Source organism: Dasypus novemcinctus, chromosome 19 (genome assembly GCF_030445035.2).
Source record: "Dasypus novemcinctus isolate mDasNov1 chromosome 19, mDasNov1.1.hap2, whole genome shotgun sequence".
In the NCBI taxonomy this organism is placed as follows: domain Eukaryota; kingdom Metazoa; phylum Chordata; class Mammalia; order Cingulata; family Dasypodidae; genus Dasypus; species Dasypus novemcinctus.
Window position 1 is genome coordinate 73,446,750 of NC_080691.1, and position 9,364 is coordinate 73,456,113.

The 9,364-nt window shown below is 35.0% G+C and overlaps 1 pseudogene; it reads right to left on the bottom strand.

The window, feature by feature from the left end:
- Positions 1–790: 790 nt before the first annotated feature.
- Positions 791–1,592, bottom strand: LOC139436960 (vomeronasal type-2 receptor 116-like; annotated as a pseudogene).
- Between the last annotated feature and the right edge of the window lie 7,772 nt (positions 1,593–9,364).

Here is a 9,364-nt window from a genome sequence, read left to right on the forward strand (position 1 = left end):
CATGCTAAATATAAACGAACCTTGAAAATATTTTAGTGAATGAAATGAGTCAGAGAATGACAAATTCACTATGATTTTCTTTATATTAAATATCCTGGGATGTAAAGCTCAAAGAGACAAACATTACCAGGAGATATGAACAGTGATTAAAGTTTAGACATTTAGATGGAATTAAATAAAACATTTTAAGTCAGGAATTGGGGCCAGTAAATGAGAACAAAAACAAAAACAACAACCTGATGGGCAAAAACATGGATGTCAGAAACAATCCCATGGTGATAACACACTTAGCATGCCATAGGAAAGAATCCATAGCAATTGAACAATGACAATCATACATCTATGAGCAATAGATTATGCATTAGTAGAAAATTTATGTCAAATAATTACCACCAGATACATGAAAAATTTCAAATCTGTTACAACTTTTAAATAAAAAAATAAAATAAGTTAAGAAGAAAACAAGAAAGTAAACACGTAAAAATAGATTTATGAAAATTATGAATTTGTACTGCATCTATGAGGTGATAAATTAAAATATAGAAAAAAAATTCAGCAAATATTTTAGGAAGAGCTATTTTTTTTTCTGAGATAAAATCCTACTTGTGAGTCTTGGCAGGTAAGGATAGTTGTATAGAGGGGCTCTTAATGATGACAAGGAAACTTATGATAAATAAAGACAAAAAGTCCATTCAATTATTTTGTTATATATGAATGCAAAGGTACAGAAGTTTGTTGTTCAAAAGCATAAAACACTTGTAGAGACTTATGAGATAAAAACTTAAAATTCCTATTTGCCCCTGGAATTCATTTTTCTTAATACTTTAAAAGTATTCTTATCAGGTTTTATCAGAATAAAATAGCTCTTAGGGGCAAAAATGCAGACTACTACTCCAGCACTAGAAGCCAAGATGGCAAAATTCTCCACAGACAACATATCCTTTACTTTGGTGCTGTCATAGACAGGGAGAAAGGTGACCCAGACACTACAAAACACTAGCATGCTAAAGGTCAAGAACTTGGCTTCATTGAAGGTGTCAGGGAAGTTCCTGACCAGAAAAGCTAAAGTGAAGCTCCCCAGGGCCAATGAGCCCAGGTAACTCAGGACACAGTAGAAGGCAGTGACAGAGCCCTTGTTGCACCCAATGATGATGCTTCCGGGCTCAGAGTGTGTGTATTTGTCAATGAAAGGAGTAGAAGTTCCCAGGCAGATTCCATAGATAAGCACTTGGTTCAAGGTGTAGATAGGAATGACAGCGTTAGAAACCCCTGATGCCAGCAGCCATCTCATTGTTCTTCCAGGTTTAGTGGTTTAAATGCTAGAATCATGATGATGGTTTTGGCTAATACACTGGAAATAGCTGCAGAGAACAAAACTGCAAAGGTGACTTGATGAAGAATGCAGGTGACTGTGTTGTGATGGACAATGAAGAGCAAGGAGCAAAGAAGCACAGGAGAAGGGAGTTGAGCAGGATGTAGTTGAGAGCTCTGTTATTTGCCTTGACAATGGGAGTGTCTCTATACTTCATAAAGAACCACAGAACCACAGCTGTGAGAAGAAAGAAGTGAAGAGCTGTGCAGTCTAGAGACATCCTCAATGAATCCTAAAAGGAGAGGATGATCACCTCCTTTGGGAAGCAGCAGTTTCTCTCAGGGTTTGGATCCTCTTCAGCTGGACATTGGATACAGTGCACTGCATCTGAGTAAAAAAGCAAACACTCAGTGTTTCAGTTTCACACATCTTCAACTTTAGAAATGGTCACTTTTCTGTCAAGGTGTGTACAGATCCCCTGGCATGAACTCTGACATGTAAGATTAAGAATATCCATTCCTGACCAGGAAGAATGCTTTCAACGGCATATAAGAAACAGCTCAACCAAAATAAATGTTCCTCATCTGGTGAGTTTAGACTGGCTTCTCTGTTAGTTTAGTGATGCCACCAAGGACATGGATTCTTTCTCCTCAATTCACTGCCGTCTGTGTTGTTCTTGTTTTATAATATTGGCCCGGGACAATCAGAGTTAAAGAGTTGCATATTCACACTCAGATTGAGAAAGAAAAGGGAGACTTAATTATTTATCCCAGGACATCCTTATCCTTTACCAATACCCTAATTCCTTCTGAGTACTGTTAAGATAAATATGTGTGTCTGTGTGGGTGTGCAAAATAATCAAAGGTAATTTCCTCTTACAACTGTGTTCCCCATGTATCTATTCCCTCCTCTAGATTCAATGACTGCCTTTGGATTCTAACTTTACTCTTTCAGAAACATGCTCTGCACACACAAGCATGTGTGTGTTGAGTTGTGAGTCCATTGTCAATTTTTATTCTAGTTCTCCTTCTTGGTTTACAACCTTGTTATTGAAATCCTTTATGAGAAAAAGAAATATTGTTTTAGTTGGTTCTTGTCCAAAAACATGTATTCACTCTCTCCCAAGTGATTGAAACAAAGTGGTTCTAAATGTTCATATAGTTAGAACTTTATTGTTGGAATTGCATAGTATTTAGGATAAATTAAATTGGTTACAATATTTAACTTTATATTTTAAAAAATAGTCAATAATTAACACTTCCATATATCTCACATCTTTCATAATACATGTTTTATTTTTGTTTTGCTATATAGTTATATTTGCTATCTATGTATATGCAGCAGACACATTTCATTGTGCCAAATTATACCTTTTATTAGGATTTTGTGACTTCACTTCATATATATATAGTTTTCCTCTACATTATATTATAAACTTCCTGAAGCCTAGGTTCAGTTTTAGGTAATTAAACATTTATTTTAAAAATCATGCATACATTTATTAGAAACACATTTTATTCTTTTCCAGACAGTCTATATAAGGTAATAAGTACTTACAGAACAACATGTATTAACCAGCTCTGTACTTATCATCACATGAATAATTGCATGACTAAAATCTTCAGGGTGCACACAGGGCCTTGATGATACATTCCCTCATAGATTTTAGAATGATCCACAATGAGATCACAGATTAAGTCTATGTCAAACAGCACTGGACAGTAAAGAAAAATCAGTCCCTTTTTATGTATGTTTCTTCAGTGAGTTTTTCCAGTGCCTTCTTAATATCTTTAACCTCGTCATTCACTTCAAGTTGATTAATGATGTTTATTTGGACATCTCTGATTAGTTGTTCCATGTTCTGCATCTCCTCCTGTGTTATAGTTGGTTCATTTGACTGGGTTATGTCTTCCTGTTTCTTAAGATGGGTTGTAGTTTTTCTTTGTTTCTAGGCATCAGTTTATCTTGATGGGTTTGTTCAGTTGATTAGCTGCTATTTCTAATCTCTTGTTTTATTTTCTTGTTGTTTTTGTGTATGATGTTAGTTTTCACTTTCACACTTTGTTCCTGATTCTATTTCCTTTCTGCGGTCTCCGTTTCCTTGAAAAAAAAATTAGGGCCAGAGGAAAGGGAATAAGTATGAAGCAAGACAGGATAATAGTAACAACAATGAAAAATGTTAGAAGAGGAACCATACAATACCTAAGAAAGTGAGTAATTAACTTGGGTAATAGGTGCAGAAGAAGAAGAGTAAAAAGGTGGAGTAAAAATGATGAAATGAGAAATTGAATAGAGAAAAATATAAGGGCAGAATGGTCAGGAGAGAGGGAAAGAGAAAAGAAAAGACAGAAAGAAAAAATATTTAAAAAAAGAAATTGGAGAACATAGAGAAATAAGGACAAGAAAAATTGAAGAGGAAACATAAACAGGTGGAATGAAAGAGCAGCAACAGAAAGCACAAGATATAAAGCTGAAGGAAGGAAAAAAATAGTATATGTAGACAAAATAATAAAAAATAGGGAAACATGGGAAGGTGAAGCACAATAAAAAAGAAACAAGAGAGCAGCAACTACTTGACATCAAAAGGGGAAAGAAGGAGGGTAAAAAAGGAGGAAAAGAACAAAAAAAAAGCAAACAAGCAAGCAAACAAAAAAAGCATGGAAAAACAGCCTTCCCTCTTAGGCTCCTAATTAGTTTCTCAGAATGTTGGTGAGATTTCTCTGCACTCTCCCCTCTGCAGGTTTTGAATTGATTTTACCAAGTAAACTAAGTTAAATTGAAAAAAGGAACATTTTTTTTAAAGAAAAGTAAGAGATTAATTAAAAGCTAATACAAAAAGAATGTCTGTAAGTTTCCTGTCCTAAAATATCAGCTGGATGTCTGATAGCCCAGTGGATCACTTCTCTAAGAAGAGCTGGGAATTAAAACAGGGGCCGCATATTCAAGGCAGGAACTTCTCCACTTGGCTAAACTTTCCCCTTTGGTCAGCTGTTCTTTGAGAAAGCTATCTGTCCACTTTTCCTTGGCAGGTTAGATTCTTAGCAGTTTCAAGATTCCTGATGATAGGATGCCTATCTGTCCTATCCCCTTTCTATTCTAATTGCTTTCTTTCCCAGAGAACCCGGACATGACACCCTGTATGAGTATAGCCCCCCTCCCCTCTCCTGGTCAGGTTAAGGTCCCTTCTTGTATTGAAATGGGACCCTAGTGACCAAACTCACCACAAAAAATCACTCTCGAACCTCTTTCAACACCCTCTTCTTCCCAGGAGACCCTAATTAGACCTGTGAAAGCTTATTGAGGCTTCCTACTGCCAATCTCCCTTAGAGAAGTTGAATTTTTGATCTTTTTCAGCACCAGACTAGACTGTTACTTGTATTCACCCTCTCCCTGTACATGTTCCTCTCTCCCAGTGTGACTGGAATGTCAGGTTGTCTGAGTGGATTCCCCTCTCCCTTCTGCTGGGGACCACCATGGTGCCAGCTGGTATGCTTCATATATATATATATATATATATATATATATATATATATATATATATATATATATATATATATATAAAGTTCAAAGGGAGCCCAGATAATCAAACATACAAAAAGGAAAACCATCTCTACCCTTAACCAGAACCGTCTTCCTCCCAGAGAATGCTATTTCCCATTTAGTGGAATGTGGGAGTCAAGGAGGAGTTCTCAGTGGATTTGGTTGCCCACCATTTCCAGAAACTTGGGTGAGAAACTCATGGATTTAACTTGGACCCTTTATCTCTTTGCCCAGTTCCTTCCAGGTTGATACCCTGAAGACTCTTTCTCCATGGGTTCTCAAAACAGCTCACTCAGGAAGATTTTTTCCTCTTCACTATTTTATGTGAGAGAACTCAGTAGTGTCCACCTAAACTGCTGCCATCTTCTGAACAACTCCTAAAAAAGCCTTTCAACACAAGGCTCTTTGGAATAATGGTTCTAGCACTTTGTACACCTGAAAATATTATTAAAATGTAGTAAAGTAGCTGAATAGACAATTTTAGGTTCTAGATAGGAGAACCCAATAACATAATTTGGCTCAGTAATAAAATGAGTTGCATAAAAAATACAATGGGAATGTTATTAATCCAACTCTGAGGTCTTAATTCCCAGTATGTCACCCTTTTGTCAGAAATGATATAGCACTTTAAAGGTACAAACACTTATTGCTTTAAAGATCAACTACAAAATTCCCTATGCTTTTTCAACTTTGGAAAGACTGAATGAAAGTAATGGTCCATGCTTTGAGGTACTAAGCCTAATGAACTTTAATACTGAATGATATCAAATGACCACAGGAAGGTCTGAATATCATGTATGAATTAATGTTTTGTATATGGACCCTACCAGTGTTAATAATGCTGATATAAATAAAGAAGTCTTCATCCACACAATCTTCTTAAGATATATAGAGGGAAAATGGAAATTAAATAATTAATGTACACAGTCATTGTACTTAGTCAAATGCTGCATTATTTATATCCCAATGAAAGCTAATAGATGGTAAACCTAATCTTTTTAAAAGTAATACTTCAAAATATTTGCAACATTGCATAGTATGAAGTAAAATTATTCAATTCAAAATATGAATTTAGTCTTTGTGATCAAGAGGTGCTGCGGTCACCCCTCGGGCTAAAGTGTGGTTTGCTGGCCCGGCGGGGGAGCAGCCGCAAGCCGTCGCAAGGTGCAAACATTATCTAATATGGGGAGTGTGTTGAGATAAAAGCACAATAAATAAGCAGAACATTGAAATGGTGACATACTTCTTTAATTCCAACAGGCCACTCAATTATTTCTTCATTGAAAATCAAACTTAGGTCATGTGAAATATTGGAGAAAAATTATCCAACTTTAATGAGGAGGCCAAGACAAGCAGGGAAATTTACAGCATTTGGGATATCATACTTCATCATAAATTTTTTTTCCTTTTCTAAGGACATATGGTCCCCAGCACTATTTGTAAATTGGATTTTCCTCAGAAGTAGGTGAAGCTGGAGGAAAAGCATAATTTTGAAATGAGTAGTGGATACAAATTAGAGATTGGAGGCTCATACCCATCAAGCAATTATTCTTATCTTGTCCTCCTCCTTCAAGAAGAATTTTAGGTAGAGTCCAAGTTTTGCTTAGGTGTTCATCATTTCATGGATTTAGGGAAAATACCCTTCCACTCCATGAGATAACAATAGGAGGATGAATCAATATAATCATTATGCATCTAAAGAAGTGGATAGCATTGGTTCTGTTGTGACCCTGAAAAAAAGCACTTGGAGATCCAGTAATTCTAGTTTAATTCCCCTCACATGATACTGAAATGATTTTCCATGTTATGCATTTATCAGACCTCTATTACTTTTTAAGGTGTGGATAATATTCAGTTGTGTGTTTGTGTATGTGTATCATATTTTGTTAATTTCTTCAATAACTTTTGGATCCTTGGGTTGATTCCACTTTTTCACTATTATGAATAACACTGCTATGAACATTGGAACAAATATCTGCTTGAGATGCTGCTTTCCTTAGTTTTAGTTTTTACATCGGAGTGGGATTGCTGAGTTATTTGATAATTTTATATTATATTTTAGAAAAACGATTAATCTATTTTAAACAGCAGTGCATCATTATATATACCAAACAATTTACAAGCAACCCAAATTGTCTACATCCTTCACAACACTTATTAATTTCCATTTTTAATAATAGCTATACTTATGGTTTTGAAGTGGTATCTCCTTTTGGTACCAATTTGCAATTTCCTATTGTCTAATGATATGAGACTCTTCATGTGCTTTTTGGTCAGTTTTGTATTTCTTTGGAGAAAGATTTATCCACATCTTTGCCAATTTTTATTTGGGTTGCTTGTCTTTTAGTTCTTACTTTTGGAAGTTCTTTATGTATTCTTAGTTTTAAGTCTTATGCAACATATGATTTCCAAATACTTTGTCCCAGTCTTTGGATTGTGTGTTCACTTTCTTGACAATGTTTTTGATGCACAAAATTTTAAAAATTGTTGAATTCCAATTCATTTATTTTTCCATTATTTTAGTTTTATATTTTAAAAATTGCCACATCCAATGTCATGAAGATTTTCTCCTTGTTTGCTTCAAAGCACTGTTTAATTTTGTCTCTTAGATATAGGCTGTCATTTTCTTTTTGAGGGCTCTTGGAACCTTTATCAAACCGTTGAGTAAGGATCTTTCCTGCTAAATTCTCTTTTTTATTTCATTGGTTTATAGGGCTACACATAAGCTGATATTTTCATAATCTTAACTTTATAGTAAGTTATGATATTGGAAAAAATGAACGCTTCATATTTGCTCCTCTTTTTCAAGATTGGATATTAAAGGAGCCACGAAATTCCAGATGAATTTTAGATATTTTTTCTAAAAATAACTCCCTCTGGGATTTGCATAGGAATTGCATTGTCTCTGTTGATCACTTTTTGGAGTATTATAATCTTAGCAATCTTAATTCCTCCAGTCCATGATATCAAATGTCTATTCATTTATTTAGGTCTTATTTCATTACTTCAACCATATTTTTAGATTTCAGTGCACAAATCTTCCTATCTCTGTATAAACTGATTCCCAAGTATTGCATTCTATTTTTATGGTATTGCAAATGGAATTGTCATAATTCCATTCACAGATTTTTCTTTACTATTATATAGAAATACAATTTGGGTTTTTGGTATTTATTTTTCATCCTACAAATTTCCTGAATTATTTTATTAATACTAATGACATTTTTGTGGATTCTTCAAGGTTTTGCTTTTTACATATTAGATCATATCGTTTCCGTCAACAGAAAATTTAACTTATTTTCCAATATTGATAGTGTGAGATTGGAACAGTAAATGAACTTACTAACCATCTTGCTTTGCTTGAGCTCCCATTATTTCCTGGGAGTCATAAAAAAGAAATGGAGATTAACTGAAGCAAACTTACATACTAATAATCCTCTGTGGTGGAGATAAAATCCCTGACCCAACCTGAGAGGAAGAACTGTAACAAAGAATTCAAACTGGCATCTGCAGGGCTGACAGACTTTGATAAAGAAATCAATCTTTTCCTTAAATATAGTTGGACTTAACTTATTACTACAGCATAAAATTAGTTGTACTGGAGAATATAATCATCTACCTTCCATATTTTCTAAAATATAATTATCATAGAAAGAATTTTCTATAGCACATATATTTCAAAGTATGATTTTCTAATTCCTGATTTAGTTAGTTCAGGTCCCTGGAAAAAAAGACTGAGATAGGGAGTTGATTATGGAAATTTCATTGTGAGAGCTTACCTATTGGGAAGTTGTCAATGTAACTTGAAACAGACAATATTTCCATTTAGTCAGTTCAAACTGATTTTTAACCAGTCCTCAGAGAGCACAGGAACAAGGTTGAAACTAACGTTGCTCCATGTTAGACAAGGGTAACTGTCCCTATATCTGAATACTAATAAGTCTCATCCACTCAACACCCAGATACAGGTCATATCTTCAGGAAATATTCCCCTAAACTGTAAAAATTTCCTGAGAAGTAGAGGTCAGCAAGTTGTTGGCAGTCAGTATTTCTCTTCTGCTATAGGATAGATACTATGATGCTAAGCATGACCTTGGGATGAGCCTTACCAAATACACTTAATTTTCCTTCCTCCCCTTCACCATAATTATTAATCCCACAATCACAAGAAATCCCCAGTATCTGTTATTAACTTGCATGGGATATGAAGGCCCAGCATCAAACTTCCCATTTGACCATATGGGAGGGAACAACATGGGGAAAAATGAAATTTCTTCCTCCAGAACTCAAAAACAATGTATCTGTGGGGTTTGTAGAGCTCCAGTAGTGTTCTAATCTCCGTTGAAAATGCTGATGTTGTGCCTGCAATAATGGCCCTAGATTTGCTTTGTTTTTGACAAGTGGAAGTAGGAAGAGACTGAATTCCCCTAGAAAACCAAATCAGGGCATTGTCCATGATCCTGTAATTATTTGGAAAAGCATTGTAGAGATCAAATCCAGTTACATGTTGGG